Source organism: Triticum dicoccoides, chromosome 4B (genome assembly GCF_002162155.2).
Source record: "Triticum dicoccoides isolate Atlit2015 ecotype Zavitan chromosome 4B, WEW_v2.0, whole genome shotgun sequence".
In the NCBI taxonomy this organism is placed as follows: domain Eukaryota; kingdom Viridiplantae; phylum Streptophyta; class Magnoliopsida; order Poales; family Poaceae; genus Triticum; species Triticum dicoccoides.
In genome coordinates this window covers 401,706,802-401,721,033 of record NC_041387.1, presented here as the reverse complement: position 1 = coordinate 401,721,033, position 14,232 = coordinate 401,706,802, and the positions used below count along the sequence as shown (strand labels likewise).

At 43.9% G+C, this 14,232-nt stretch overlaps 1 pseudogene; it reads right to left on the bottom strand.

Moving 5' to 3' along the window:
• LOC119296336 overlaps positions 1-9,037 on the bottom strand; it is a 39,291-nt pseudogene extending 30,254 nt beyond the window's left edge.
• Between the last annotated feature and the right edge of the window lie 5,195 nt (positions 9,038-14,232).

Here is a 14,232-nt window from a genome sequence, read left to right as displayed (position 1 = left end):
GCAACCCTAAATCCCGCTCCTCCCAGCCTCGATCTGAAGCCAACTCCGGATTCGTCTGCTGGATCCGGAAAGACCTAATTGACAACAGCTCGTTTACAGCCGCCGACTGCTTTCCTGCTTCGATTCGGCCGTTTGATCCACCACCAAAGAAAATCAAGGTTGTGAGAGAGGGGATTGGCCCAGGTTCTCTGTCGTTTGCGGAGGTAGTGAAGCGTGGTGCTAAGATGGCTGGCCGCCGGGCTGGGAGCATCGGCAACCTTGGTGTTGGTCAATCCAAGGTGCCTGTGCAGAAGGCTACCTCATTTGCGGGGCGCAAGCAGCCATCTGCTCCGCCGGCAAAGGAGCAGGCCCCTGCGCCAAAGCCGGCTAGATCCACAACTTCGACTGCGGGCTCAGCTCAGGTACAGTCGTCCCAATCCGGTGAGGTAGAAATAGAGCAAGCCCTGGATCCGAGGTACAAGGATATGATATGCTTCAATTGTGGGGGTCCGAGTCACTATGTGGGGAATTGTGTGAAGCCAAAGGCCTGTTTTATATGCCAGCAAAATCACAATGTTAACAACTGTGCAGCTTGGTCAAAAGTTCAGCCCACTGCTGCTTTCTTTGGCAGTGGGGCTCGAGGGCTTGGTTTCTACCATGTTGATGTGCCCGTTGCTAATGAGTCGAAGTGGCTGAACTTCCAAAACTGTGTTGTGGTGAATATACTGAAAGGAGATGTGGATTGCCCCAAGTGGATGGAACTATTGACTGCAACATTTTGCAAAACTAGACAGTGGCCATGGCAGATCAGAGGATTGTCTAGTAAGACCTTTTTGGTTAGGTTTCCACCTTGGAAGAAAGTGGAAGATCTCATTGAGCTGCCTGGGTTCTCCCTGCCTCAAGATGTAAATGTCACTCTGACTGAATGGAAAGGAGGATGTGAGCCTTTTGGTGAATTGATTGAGGCTTGGGTGCTAATTGAGGGCATCCCTCCCAAATGGCGTACATGGAAAGTTTTTGCTCAAATTGCTTCTCTCTTTGGGGTCCTGACTGATGTTGATTGGAATGGTATGTTTAGGACCTTCTTTGAAAATGTCAGGATTAAGATTGCTTGCAGAGATCCAACTAGGATACCATTTGAGAGGCTGATTGAGATGAAGAAGAAACTATTCCTGCTAGGCTTTACTGTTGAGGGATTTGAGCAGGTGGGTGGAATAGACTCTGTCATTGATATTGAGGATGATGAGGATGGTAATGAAGAGGAAGGAGAAGCTGAAGAGGATCAAACAGAAGAGGGCAGGAAAACTCATGAAGAACATAATTTTGATGGATCAGAGGATGGGGGGCTAGCCATTGATGAACTGGACAAAGCTAACTTCTCATCCAAACATGGGTCTGCCAGCAAACAGGTAGCACAAGATCTGGTGTTCTCACCAATAGAACCTTTCCTTGACTCTGATCAGGAAAACTTTGTCCTGGCATGTGCTTTATCTAAACCTGACAAAATTTCCACACCTTCTGATGCTGCTGGAGAGTTGAGTGACCAAAACAAACAACTAATGGTAAAACAAAACAGTGTTGGCCTGCATGAAGGTGAGGATGATTTAGTTGTAGGAGAGACTGTGGTTCAAAAAACTCCTGCTACTGTTCGGAAAAAAAGGAATGCAATAACAGATGGGGAGAAATCTCACAGTATGGACTATTGTGAGGATTTACTTAGATCTGTGGACTTATCTGAGTCTGAAAATGAGAAACCTAAAGAGGAAGAGGTGGGGGTTCTCCCCCCTGAGGCCATTCACATCCTGTAGAGTGAGACACTGAAGAGATCTCTGTTGGATTCACTAAATCAAGTTCAGAAGGAGGGGGTTATCCCAGAGAAAGGAGCTAAATGGGGACCTGTGCTTGCCCAAAAACCTACCACAAGAGGACATGGGAATATCAACATTATGGAGAAAGCTGCTGCATATAAGAGAAAGAAGAATTTGGAGATTCCTAAAACCTTTAAAGGTAAATCTTTTTCCACTGTTGATAAATCTGTTCTTACTGACCAACTAGAACAAATGAACTTAGTTATTGGTGGTGATGAATCTCACAAACATGAAGTTATTGATGATATGGTAGTTGAGGAAAGAGAGAGATGTCTGGTTTTTGCTAGTAATAATCCTGAGATAGTTCTCCTTGAGAATCTTGATGTTGAAGTTAATGATCTAGTTAGCACACCTGTGAGTGCTTCTTTCTGTAAGCCAGTTGGCACTGCTGATGCTTGCAGAAGAACACCCATTGTTCTAACTAAGGCCAAGCCTTGTGGCTTATCTCACCCCTTTAAAATTGCTTAGTTATGATAGGTCTTATTTGGAATATTAGGGGCCTTGGACAACCTGGGGAAATTCAGTGCCTTTGTGATACTATTGCCAAAGCTAACCCTGACTTTATTGGGTTCCAAGAAACCAAAAGAGAGGTTATTTCTGAGGGTTTCCTCAAATCTATTGACAGATTTAATGAGTATGTTTGGCACTTTTTGCCTGCTGATAATACTGCTGGTGGGATTTTTTTGGGTTTTAAGGAAAATGTTTTTGAGATTATTGGCTTCATTAATCAAAGATTTTCTATTGTGGCTACTATCAAAAATAAGATTGATGGCTTTATTTGGCAGATGATGTTGGTTTATGGTTCTGCTTATTTAGAATACAAAATGGATTTTATAGTTGAACTTCATGACACTTTGAATGTAGCTACTTATCCTATTATGGTTTGTGGGGACTTCAATTTAGTTAGGAATGAAGCTGAGAAGAGCAGTGGACAGATTAACCAACAAATTACCTTCCTCTATAATGATTGGGTCAATAGATGGGCCCTGATGGAAATTTCTGTTTCCAATAGAGTCTTCACCTGGTCTAATAACCAGAGCTCTCCCATTTTTGTTGTTCTTGATAGAGTGTTCACTTCTGTGGACTGTGATGCTCATTTCCCCCTTTCAACTTTAACTGCTCTTCCCAGGGTTGGGAGTGATCACACACCTTTGGTCCTTGACACTGGTGCTAGGGCTCCAACTAACCCCAAACCATTCAGGTTTGAAAAATGGTGGTTATCTCAACCTGGGTTCCATCAGGTGGTTACAGAAGCTTGGACCTCTGTAGCCTCCTCTATTTCATCTGCTGACAACTGGTTGATTAAGGCTAAGATGCTTAGGAAGAAAACCAAGGGTTGGAGCATTAACAGAGAAGCTGCTTTGAAAAAAAGAAAAAGGCACTCCTTATGGAGTTTGATGGCCTTGATGTCCTCTTTGAATCTCAACAGCTTTCTGCTGATGATTTTGAGAGGATGAAAAATGTCAGGAAGGAGCTGGATGACATTTGGAAAAAAGAAGAGACTGCCTTATGGCAAAGATCTAGAGACAGAAAAATCTTAGAGGGGGCTAGAAACAATGCCTATTTTCAGGCTCTTGCTAACCATAGACATAGGAAAAACCATATTGCAGAGCTGAATAGTCCAAATGGGGTGGTTACTTCCACCCAAGATATGCTTGATGTGGCTACTTCCTTTTATAAGGAGCTGTTTGCTTTTGAACCTAGACCTGACATTCATTTAGATACTGATTTCTGGGCTGTTGATGATATGGTTAGTGATGAGGAAAGAGAATACCTAGAGAGTTCTTTTTCTGAAGATGAAATCAAACAAGCCATAATGAGCTCTTATGCTAGTGGTGCACTGGTGCTCCTGGCCCTGATGGCCTCTCCTTTTTATTTTACCAAACTTTCTGGGATCTGATTAAAGATGATTTTATGTGGATGGTTAGAGATTTTGAGAATGGTGTTTTAGATATGTATAAGCTGAACTATGCCATCATTTACCCTCATACCTAAAGTCCCTCTGGCTAGAGATATGAAAAACTTTAGACCTATTAGTTTAAGTAATTGTGTTGTTAAAATTTTCTCCAAGGCCATGACCACTAGGGTTTCCCCTCTGTGTGACAAACTTATTTCATCTAATCAAACTGCCTTCATTAAAGGCAGGTTTATTTTGGAAAGTGTGGTTATGGCTCATGAGGTTATTCATGAGATTCATAGATCTGGTTCCAGTAGTTTAATTCTTAAACTAGACTATGAGAAAGCATATGAGTAAGTTGGGATTTCCTGAAAGAAATGCTTCTTCCTAGAGGCTTTGGTAATAAATGGGTGGGGTGGGTGATGTCTACTATTCACCAGGGGACATTCCAGGTCAGAATTAATGACACCAATGGTCCTCAATTTGCTGGTGGTAAAGGTTTAAAACAAGGCGACCCCCATTCCCCCCTGTTGTTTAATTTGGTGGCTGATGTCTTTTCCAAAATGCTGCATAAAGCTGTTAATAATAACTTGATATGTGGGCTTCTGCCCAATGCAATCCCTGGGGGTGTGGTCAGCCTGCAGTATGCTGATGATACCATCCTTTTCCTTGACAATTCTATTGAATGTGCCAAGAACTTGAAGTGGATCGTAACCTGCTTTGAGAAACTTTCTGGTTTGAAAATTAATTTTCACAAGAGTGACTTGCATACTATTAATGTACCTGATCAAATGGCTAAAGAATTTGCTCAGGTATTCTGTTGCCAACTTGGGGATTTCCCCTTTAAATACCTAGGTGTCCCTCTGCACTTTAAAAAACTTAGAAAAGAAGACTTGCAACCCATCATAGACAGGATTATTAAGAATATAGCTCGGTGGTTGGGGAGATTTCTCTCATATAGAGGTAAATTGATTTTACTTACTACCTGTATTGCCAGTATCCCTGCCTACTTGATGTCTATTGTTAAATTTCCTAAATGGGCCATTGACATGATTACTTCTCAGATGTCCCATTTCTTCTGGGGGAATGTGGGAGATAATCATAAGTATCATTTTGCTAATTGGGGCCTGATTTCCAGAAGGAAGGAGTATGGTGGTTTGGGGGTTCCCAACCTTAGGGATTTCAACATGGCCCTCCTGGCTTCTTGGGGGAAAAGATTTTTTGATGATAGAGCTAGTGATTGGAAAAAGATTTTGGCCTACAAGTATAATGTTGATAATCCAAACCTGTTTAACACTAGATCTACCTTGGGATCTCCCTTTATGAAAAGCCTAGCCTGGGCTTTGACAGCAGCTAAAAACTTCTATAGGTGGATCCCTGGGGATGGTAAAAATATTGCCTTCTGGCATGACACATGGGCTGGGGATTGTTCCCTAAAAACTGCTTTTTGGGACTTGTTTGATATCTGTCAACAACAAGAAGCTACGCTGGCCCAAGTGTGGGTTGGGGGTGAGCTCCAATTAACATTTAGGAGATGTGTGAATGGAGAGACTCTGTCCAGATGGGGTGAGCTCGTTAATATAGTGAAGCAAGTGGTATTGTCTGATTCACCAGATCAGCCTGTTTGGAGGTTGGACTCATCTGGTAAATATTCAGTCAGATCTTTTTACAAACTGATTAACTTTGGAGGGATCACTTCTGAGATCAAAGATGATATTTGGAAAATTAAAGTTCCCCCTAATATTCATGTGTTTCTGTGGTTGATTTATTACAATAGGAGTCTGACCAGAGACAACTTGGCCAAACGTAGACATGTAGAAGATAAGACGTGTGTCTTTTGTGATGAATTAGAAACCATTCAACATCTGTTCTTTGACTGTATTGTTGCCAGGCAGGTCTGGGACCCGGTGGCTGAATGCTTTAAGATTGTTGTACCTGATTCTTTTACTATGTTAGCCTCCTTCTGGAGGAAACGAAAGCATTGTGAAGCTTTGAATATATCTGCTGCTGCTGCTGCCTTGTGGAGCTTATGGCGTTTGCGCAATGATTTTGTTTTCCAGGGGCGAAAATGGCGAAGTATACACTGTGTCTTGAATCTGTTGGGGGCAACGATCAGGCAATGGAAAATCTTATGCTCAGAAACTCAGGGTGTTCTTCTTCTCCGGTGCTTAAAGCTGCTGGACTACCGAAGAGGGGAATTGCTTAGAATCGCCTGGAGATGAAGAGAATAACTAGAGGAGGAGTCCTGGATCCATAGCTGGGGCATGCATTGCTAGTTGGCAGCTTATCTTTGATCTTCATGTAGGCTAGCATGTGTGTTTTTACTGGTTTATGCGTCCAGTCTTGGACCTGTTTAAAACTGTTGTAATAGGGTAGTTTGAACCCTGCTCTTGTGACCATCTGTGGCAGCTACTCTTGGGCTGCTGCCGAGCGCTGTTTAACAGTCCGTGTGTGTTGGTTTGCCTTGGCTTTCAATAAAAGTTGGGGCGGGGGGAAACCCCTTTCATTTCAAAAAAAAATTTGATTGTTAAGAAAAAAGCAGACAGAAGTTTATTGTTGATAAGGCCATAAGACCATTCTAAATATGTCTGCTTACCCCTTTTGCTAATTATTATGTGCTGTGCCTTTATAACATAATAACAGATTTAATAATCATTGGTTTCATCAGTTTTAGATTAGTCATACAAACACTGACTGAAGAACATCATTACCAAATCAGGAAGGGTGGAGGAAATACGAGCTCCAGAAGACAAAACAAATAGAGTAACGTATTTGTACCTCTCAACTAGCTTTAGGTAACCCAAAGGGAGCGATACACCATCATCATTTTCTTCGCCGCTATGAAAACCACCACGTGAATACCAAGCATGATATCTTCTAGGTAACAACTGATGCTCCAGAAGATCATTGCAGAGCTCTCCAGCGGCCCGCTTAAATGGACCATGTGATAAAAAATGCATAATGAGAAAGTAAAGTTCCCTCGTATCAATATCAATAGGAGCCTCCGATGGAAAATCTGCTGACATCACTTGATTCACAGAATCAATGTCCTCAAGAATTTGGCTAGGAAAATCCAGGTGGACCATACTAATAGAGGTTGCACTAGCAGAAGGTTGATGCTTTCGAAAATCCATGTCTACAATACCACATGCAGTTAAAAACATAAGCTTAAATACAAGAATACTAGTTGATAAAGAGATATTGAGTTCTGGATCCCAGACAAGAGCTTAGCCAAGAGACAATGCAAAAACACAAGTAGAGAAGTCAAATATTGAATGCACATGAACGGAGCAGAATATTATACTCTCAAGTAACGGAGGATAATACATATTCCATAGTACAAGCACACACATAGAGGAAAAAAATTGGAGAACTAGCAGCAAGCTGGTAACCATGAGATGTGGAGAAAACAAATAGTTTTTAGGATGGATCTGAAATAACTTTTCAAGTGCAATTATATGGATGAACCAAAGTTTAACAGAATTGCGGTACAACTGGTCAGTTACTGCATAAAAGGTTCGTCTGAATAATGCCTTTTGACAACCATAGACACATATGCAATGATGTGTGGCATTATAAAGACAGAACAGCCATACAAATAGAAAACAACAGCTAGATTATGGTGCAACTATGTGGAAGTTGAAATTATGTGGAAGTTGGATTATGTGGAAGTTGAATTCTAGTGCAAACAACAGCTAGGTTATCGATAATGCTATCAAGAACCTGGCCTCCACCATGAACCAACACACCACACATCACTTGATTTGCTAAAAGGTAACTTCATTTGCCAACAAATAGAAAACTCTACCAAAAGTTCATGACATGCAACTGATATAGTGGTATAGTACTAATGGAAGTTCTATACCATATACTATATAGTTAAATGTGTAATGTAACTATTTGAATATATTCCTTTCAACCTTTGTCAGGACGTCTATATGTTTCCGATAAGTCAAAGTCCCGTGTTACAATTGCACATCAGCAGATGGAACTTTGGATTTTACATAATCGCCCCTACAAACACCTATCTAATGCTTGAAATTCACAAAGTACACAAACCAAGTAAGATTTTTCTTTTACCTGCACCAAGTGAGATGTTAAGCAAGTAAACTACATATCTAGAGTGCGCAATCACCAAACACTACATAAACACAACCACCTCGCCTTGCATAGATCTCGTTTGAAATGCAAGCATCTCTATAAATTTATCTAAGGCACATGGCAGAGGTACTTGCTATTGAACCTCTTCTGCTAACCAACCACTAAAACCTAGAACCTATAAGCAGGAGATCTATAAGAGAAACTACCTGATACATATTTGCACCCTATATTTGCACCTCCCAGCTTCACAAACTGATTGAATCATGCAAAGCATCCATGACTGCTACTCGCATCGGTTCAAAACTGATCCTTGCACTCAATACAACCATATTTTTTTATGGCAAACATTTAGCTTACCATCACTACAGCCCTAGAATTCAAAGCATTCAAACTGAGCAAATACAATGCCAAAACCGCACAATTAAATACGTTCTACTAAAGCTCGTTATGCCACAAATCTCATCTACGAAAGCATCACAGGGGAAAGCTCGTTAAGCCTACAAACCTAGCTGTAAAACCTGTGGAACTTTTGCAATTTTTTACAAATTAGAACTTCGAGACATTTCCTATGCTTGCCACAACCGATATTACTACAGCTTCTGCATGACATTGAACACATCAACAAGCACAAATCTACCAATCTGGCTAAGAAATTCGCAAAGTCTGAACCACCACCGCGAAAACAGTAATACGCGCCGGAAGGGGGCTGGTGAGAGATCCACCTACTATACTCAGCAGTGCATTGATTTCACAAATGTGAAGCAATCAAGTAACCGATGAGTGTAACAATTAATCAGGAGATTCATTGATAAACACTGACCAGTGGCGGAAAGCAAGTGATTAAGTGACCAGTGTTCTGTAATTGCCTTCCGTTGACGCACTGCTACAGCCTGCCCTGGCCAGCACGGCTGCACGGCACCGCCGCCTAATGCGCCGCTGCGGCCAAATCCCTCCTCCAGCCGCACGCCAGTCGACTGCCGCGGCTGACCACCGCTCGCTGCCCCTCCTCCAGCCGATTCCTTCGCCCGCGGCGTGCCGGAGCGAACCGGCCGACGAGCCGCTTCCTTCGCCCGCTGCCGAGAGCTCCCTGCACCACGCTTGCTTCGCCCGCTCCCGAGAGCGGCCGCCCTCCCACGGACCACCTCCCCGGACACCCTAACGCAGCATTTTCTTGGTGTTGTCTCACGCTGCATTCGATCGATTGAATCAGTCTGGTCGAGCCAGCCAGTAGCGACCGAGGGGGGCATAATCGTCAAACGAATAACCAGGCGTTCCCCATGCGTTGTCGTGGAAACTAATTGCATTATGTTTCGGTGAGATTTGATTTTGTGAAACATAATTATTTTTACTATTATAAGAACTGAAATTATAAGTATGATTTGTTACTAGAAAAATGGCCGTGTGTTGCAATGGGATAAAATTTTACGGTCTTCCCTAGCATGGGCTAAAATACAAATCATTATTTAATTTATGATCCACATAAATTATTCCCAACATGATGAAGAATTATGCTTTCAACTATACAGGTTTTTGCAAAACCGTTAAAAATATATGCAGTTTAGTTTGCAGCTTTCCAAGTTTCATTCTCGCGTCCATTGTTTTAGATGCAATACACCCATGAGGGTGTATTAGTTGTCCATGGGGGGAGGCCGGAGGAGTAATGTTAACGATCGACATTCGTTTTATGGTGATGGTGATAGAGCTTTGTAGACTGGACTAACTTGGGGCTCACTGATCTAAACTCATACGGACAAGGTTAACAAAGTGATAAAAAAAAGTTTACATAGAAGGGACATTTCAATGACCGCGTCGAGGTGATGCCGTAATATGCAACATCCAGTTCACATATGTGGCCGTCATGGATCATGGTGCATGCGTCTAACGGCAATAATCGGACCAAGAACAAAGTCTACGAAGTTGACAACATCTACATTATATTCTAGCAATTGGAAAATCTCTTACTGACCGAGACATAGTCTTGCGACGGTTGGTATAGGTTAGAACGCAAAAATTCATCATTCAGGAAGCACGATCAAGCCCTGCTTCATCTGAATGGATTATAATTCTCGATGCGGTTTCGATGGTGTTTGGGTTCGGCCAAAGGAACTCCGATGAGTCGAGGGAGATAAAGGCATCTGGTGGTAGCTTAGGGCATTAAAAAATATATATGCGGAAATTGCAAGGCTGAAAAAGTTGGAATCTTTTTCACCCGTTTTGGCCTTACAATATTTTTTTTGAATCCGTCATGGCATTAGAATAGTGTTTTTTAGAATCCTCCATATCGGTAAAGATACTAAGCTCCCAGGAATTGAGACCTCCCGGTGAATCGTGGTATGTGAAGTCGGTTATGAGCCCGGTTGTTATTTTTTGTTACGGTGCTTAGCTGTATATATGGGTCTGCCTGTGTCGGTTGCAGGGCCTTTTTGCTTACGACGGCTGCTGCGGGCTTTCGCGTCTGTATTGGTATTGTGGATGACGGTTACTGGCTGCACGCCTCGATCCGGAATCACCGATCCCACCGTCGCCGTCCTGCCCGTTGGCTACACAGGAGGAAGAGACATCGCCGGGGTGTCGGGCGTTGAGCCATCGCTATGCTCGAGGGCATTGCTACCGCCTTTTGCCGCGCGTGGAGATGGGCTGATGGTCGCCGTGTTATAGGAGCCAGGGCCGGAAGACGCCGCTTCGCCGAGCACCGAGGGTGTGGGCCGCCGCCTGCATGGGAGTAGCCGCCTTGGGCTGGTGCAGGGGATCCATGCCATGGTGGCCACACCTTGTCCTGTGGCGTCGCGAGCAGCGGGCGCGTGAAGGCCGTCGCCGTAGGCCGGCGAGGGGAGCCACACCATGCACGTGCATGCCGGCGTGCGTCTCCATGGGCTGAGCGCCATTGCCGAGCTACGCGCCAATGCCGTGAGCTACCGCCGTTATCGGCCGCTGCGAGACGTGGATGCGCATGCGACACAGAGTTGGGTAATATAGGTGTGTGTGCCGCACGAGTGAGGGGACTCGCCGGAGGCATCGATGGGGCGAGTGCTGCCGGGTGCTCCATGTGTGAGCCTCATCTGCTGGGTGGATGGAGGTGTTCACAACGACGTTCGGTTGCCGGGCTTCGTTGAGCTGTTCTTGGTGGTGGGGTGTGGTCCTGGGATCGATTTACAGTCTGAACATGGATGCGCCAGTGTTTTAGGTAAAATTCAGCAAAACTGGGTAAACGACATGAGCCCCTTGGGTTTTGATGATTTGCCCCCACATTAGTTTAAAATAGGTTCATTTACGTGCTTCCTTCAGTGTTCTAGGTAAGCATGGGCTGATTCATCACATGCTCATATGGATTCCACATATGTTTTTGATAAGTAGGTCGAGCTCCTAGACCACCCCGCCCGCATGGCCAGCCATTGATGCGAGCCAGATGGATCAGCACGAAGGCCAGCTGACTCTGTTTGAGATGAGCTCCCTGTGTTTGGATGATTTGCCCTACATTAGTTGGACATTAGATCGTCTGCCACATATTACTTCGGTTTAGATCATTTGCTCTTGGTAGTTTGCCCTATTTCTCAATAAATCAGTTTTAAATTATTCGATGTTTGGGCCTATTCGCACACAAACTGGGTGCTCCTATAGTGTTCGATGGGTTGCATGTCGACACACATTGATGCCTACACATGCCAGTAAAGTAGGGAGGATTTTTATTTTTTTAAGGAAAGGCAAACTAGGTAGGATTTTTTTTCTGAGAAAAGCAAAGTCTCTACTATTAAAGGGGGATCGAACGTTGTGATGGTTCGACCACCTCGTTCGATCCCCCCGCCTCGTACGACAGATCGCATGAGCAGCCCACTTCCCCTCGCAGCCTTCCTTCACGCGATTTAAAAAAAAAACATGACCCACTTCCGTCCCACGTCCCACGTCCCTCCCCCAGTCTCGCCCACCTCTCGCTCCCGATCCGTCCTCACGATCTCGTGACAGAAATCGCCGCCGCCGCTCCCGCCCCCACACTCGTCTGTCCAGATGAACTACCCATCTCCATCGCCGTCCGACACTCGTCTCGTTCGCCGTCCGACACTCGTCTCATTCGCCGTCGCGCAGCCAATGCACGCCGGCCTTGTACGATCTGCTCGCCACCACCGCTGATCCCCTTACTGAACCCATCTGATGGCGGCGCCGACCCATCTTTGGATGCTGCATGCGGTGACAATGGCAAACAAGAAGACATCAACGTACGCCACCACCATCGCCGGTTTGCAGGGTCCCGCTAACCGCTTTGAAGGCCTTCAGTTTGACACGGAGAAGTCCTGGGCGTGGGTTCGAGATGATGCATGACGTGGTGGCGAGGGCCACAATGGCCAGGGAGCAAGCTGATGGCATCAAAAGTAAGTAACGATCATAGGCTTGTACCTTACGTGATTGCTCCCGTGCTTGTTCACATGATTGCTCGATCTCCTGCTTGTTCACATGATTGCTCTCTTGCTTGTTCCCTGTGTAATCGCAACAACTATTGGTGGTGATTGTGAGTTTGTGACTGTGCGGTTCACGCATCAGTGGCACATCCAAATCAACTCCACTAATAAATTGTGCTCTCCATTATAAGATTGGGTAAATTTTTTGCGGTGGTCAGTGGTATGCCGGGAAGCTTTCAGTTTGGATCTTGTTGGCGATTCTCCATGTAGCCTTCTTGGTTCTGAATCCAAAGTGCATGGTAATCCTGAAGAGTTTGACTCCTTGAATCAGAGGAAACCAAGGTTAGCATTAGTCCCCACAATAACTTGGCCTGCATGCAGTAATATTTTGGGAGTGGAGAAAGAGAGCAAGAATTCCACAATACATACGATCAATTGGAGGGCTTCTAACCGTTTTTACTTTAGCTAATTTTATCATGTCAGGAGCCTGCTCTGTTAATCCACTCAAAACCTTTTGCATAACACAACCACGGAGCGAAGCCAGTTATTTCTACCATGTAGTTTGTCATTGTGATTTGATTTTTCTTTCTTCCGTAGCAACACACTGTACTTATACCTGTAGAAGAACAACATTAGTGATGAAAGCTCGGTATGCCGGGAAGCTTTCAGTTTGGATCTTGTTGGCGATTCTCCATGTAGCCTTCTTGGTTTTGAATCCAAAGTGCATGGTAATCCTGAAGAGTTTGACTCCTTGAATCAGAGGAAACCAAGGTTAGCATTAGTCCCCACAATAACTTGGCCTGCATGCAGTAATATTTTGGGAGTGGAGAAAGAGAGCAAGAATTCCACAATACATACGATCAATTGGAGGGCTTCTAACCTGTTTTTACTTTAGCTAATTTTATCATGTCAGGAGCCTGCTCTGTTAATCCACTCAAAACCTTTTGCATAACACAACCACGGAGCGAAGCCAGTTATTTCTACCATGTAGTTTGTCATTGTGATTTGACTTTTCTTTCTTCCGTAGCAACACACTGTACTTACACCTGTAGAAGAACAACATTAGTGATGAAAGCTCTTGGTTTCCCCCGGCACACTCGGATATATATTGCTACAGGTGAAATCTGTGATGGTGAAAAAGATTAACTGCATTGAATACAAAGTTCCCTAACATAGCGTATGTGCACAAGGTTGCTTCTTATCTGATGGTGAACTACACCTCTTCCAATAACCACTCGACCCAAATGGCAGCCCTGGAATATCTTGTTTCTGTCATAGGTGATGTTTTTATTCCCTGTCCTGATGGAAACATGGCTAAATATCATTTCTTCTTGCCACCATGGATATGCATTAGTATGACATGGTTAGCTGGGGCGAACGTGAGAAGAAAATAAATATTTGCATACACACAGGGTTGTAGTGTATAGCTCTCATGTGAATGCAGACGTTTGTTTTGAAAATCATGACTATCGTCAGCAAGAATGAACCCAACAAAATAATTTATTTCTTTTTCTTTTTTCCTTACGATCCAATCAATGGACCGGGTTCCACTATCAGCAAAATAATTACCGAAGGTTAACTGAAAAGTGTACATGTTGCAACTGTATGTTAATGGGCTTCCACATGGGTTCATCATTCTTAACCAACATCAACTGTTGGGACTCTGGCGTATATTTCTCTTCAATATGGTCGCAAGGTATAATCCATTCTCTTTGTGCTTTAAACTGTCTCGTGCATACTCTGTCATATGTTGCCCGGTTATTTCATTTTGCTAGGCCATAAAAGCTTTACTTGCTTTCTGAATCTTACATCCACCTTTTGTTGGCATGAGTGGTGCATAGTATTTAGGCGCAACCATTTAAATATTTTTGGTTTTATTTGCTGAAGCACTACTAATTTGTCTTTGTATGGCAATAGATGATGTGTGGATGTGGGGCCATCCTTTACGCGATGTTGGTTGGTACCTACCCTTTCGATCAAGATCACAAGATTTTGA